The following is a 2516-nucleotide window of genomic DNA, read 5'->3' as shown; positions in this document are numbered from 1 at the left end:
ACACCTGTTGTATTCAGCATTTCACTGTAAGGCCTACACCTGTTGTATTCAGCATTTCACTGTAAGGCCTACACCTGTTGTATTCAGCATTTCACTGTAAGGTCTACTACACCTGTTGTATTCAGCATTTCACTGTAAGGCCTACACCTGTTGTATTCAACATTTCACTGTGAGGTCTACTACACCTGTTGTATTCAGCATTTCACTGTGAGGTCTACTACACCTGTTGTATTCAGCATTTCACTGTAAGGCCTACACCTGTTGTATTCAGCATTTCACTGTGAGGCCTACACCTGTTGTATTCAGCATTTCGCTGTGAGGTCTACTACACCTGTTGTATTCAGCATTTCACTGTGAGGTCTACTACACCTGTTGTATTCAGCATTTCACTGTGAGGTCTACTACACCTGTTGTATTCAGCATTTCACTGTGAGGTCTACTACACCTGTTGTATTCAGCATTTCACTGTAAGGTCTACTACACCTGTTGTATTCAGCATTTCACTGTGAGGTCTACTACACCTGTTGTATTCAGCATTTCACTGTAAGGCCTACACCTGTTGTATTCAGCATTTCACTGTGAGGCCTACACCTGTTGTATTCAGCATTTCACTGTGAGGCCTACACCTGTTGTATTCAGCATTTCACTGTGAGGCCTACACCTGTTGTATTCAGCATTTCACTGTGAGGCCTACACCTGTTGTATTCAGCATTTCACTGTGAGGTCTACTACACCTGTTGTATTCAGCATTTCACTGTGAGGTCTACTACACCTGTTGTATTCGGCGCAGGTGACAAATACATTGGATTTGATTTGTATGTTGGAACATCAGAGATGTTGACTCAGCCACAAGAGCAGTTGTTGAAGATGATGATGTTGGGCGATTAGGTCGGGCTCGCAGTCGGCGTTCCAATTCATCCCAAAGGTGTTCGATGTGGTTGAGGTCAGGGCTCTGTGCAGGCCAGTTAAGTTCTTTCACACCGATCTCGACAAACCATTTCTGTATGGACCTCGTTTTGTGCATCGGGGGCATTGTCATGCTGAAACAGGAAAGGGCTTCCACGACGTTGGAAGCTCAGAATCATCTAGAATGTCATTGTATGCTGTAGCGTTAAGATTTCCCTTCACTGGAACTTAGGGGCCTGAACCATGAAAAACAGTCTCAGACCGTTATTCCTCTTCCACCAAACTTTACAAATGCACTATGCATTGGGGCAGGTAGCGTTCTCCACCAAACTTTACAAATGCACTATGCATTGGGGCAGGTAGCGTTCTCCACCAAACTTTACAAATGCACTATGCATTGGGGCAGGTAGCGTTCTCCACCAAACTTTACAAATGCACTATGCATTGGGGCAGGTAGCGTTCTCCACCAAACTTTACAAATGCACTATGCATTGGGGCAGGTAGCGTTCTCCACCAAACTTTACAAATGCACTATGCATTGGGGCAGGTAGCGTTCTCCACCAAACTTGACCTGCTCTAGAGAACGCGTTTCCCCTGCTCCAGAGAACGCGTTTCCCCTGCTCCAGAGAACGCGTTTCCACTGCTCCAGAGAACACGTTTCCACTGCTCCAGAGAACACGTTTCCCCTGCCCCAGAGAACACATTTCCACTGCTCCAGAGAACACGTTTCCACTGCTCCAGAGAATGTTTCCACTGCTCCAGAGAACACGTTTCCACTGCTCCAGAGAACGCGTTTCCCCTGCTCCAGAGAACGCGTTTCCACTGCTCCAGAGAACACGTTTCCACTGCTCCAGAGAACACGTTTCCCCTGCCCCAGAGAACACATTTCCACTGCTCCAGAGAACACGTTTCCACTGCTCCCAGAGAACGCGTTTCCCCTGCTCCAGAGAACGCGTTTCCACTGCTCCAGAGAACATGTTTCCACTGCTCCAGAGAACACGTTTCCCCTGCCCCAGAGAACACATTTCCACTGCTCCAGAGAACACGTTTCCACTGCTCCAGAGAATGTTTCCACTGCTCCAGAGAACACGTTTCCACTGCTCTAGAGAACACGTTTCCACTGCTCTAGAGAACGCGTTTCCACTGCTCCAGACTCCAATGGCGGCGAGCTTCACACCAGCCGATGGTTGGCATGGTGATCCTAGGCTTGTGTGCGGCTGCTCGGCCATGGAAACTCATATCATGAAGCTTCCGACAAACAGTTTCTTGTGCCAAAGGAAGTTTGGAACTTGGCAGTGAGTGTTGCAAACCGAGGACAGACGAGTTTAACGCTTCAGCACTTGGTTGTTCTGTGACCATGTGTGGTCTACCACTTCGCTACTGAACACGTTGTTGCTCCTAGACGTTTCCACTTCACAATAACAGCACTAACAGTTGACCAGGGGGGCAGCTCTAGCAGGGCTCTTCAGTATGGGCCATTCTACTGCCAATGTTTGTCTATGGAGACTGTGGGATAGCCTGGACGTGGGTATTATAGTATATGTAGTGCTGGTGGGGTTCAGTTGGAAATGTTTTTTAAAAATCTATTAATCTAAAATCTATCACCTTAG

This window comes from Oncorhynchus kisutch, unplaced genomic scaffold (genome assembly GCF_002021735.2).
Source record: "Oncorhynchus kisutch isolate 150728-3 unplaced genomic scaffold, Okis_V2 Okis01b-Okis20b_hom, whole genome shotgun sequence".
Classification (NCBI taxonomy): domain Eukaryota; kingdom Metazoa; phylum Chordata; class Actinopteri; order Salmoniformes; family Salmonidae; genus Oncorhynchus; species Oncorhynchus kisutch.
The sequence above is the reverse complement of the archived record's forward strand: the minus strand, read 5'-3'. Positions refer to the sequence as shown.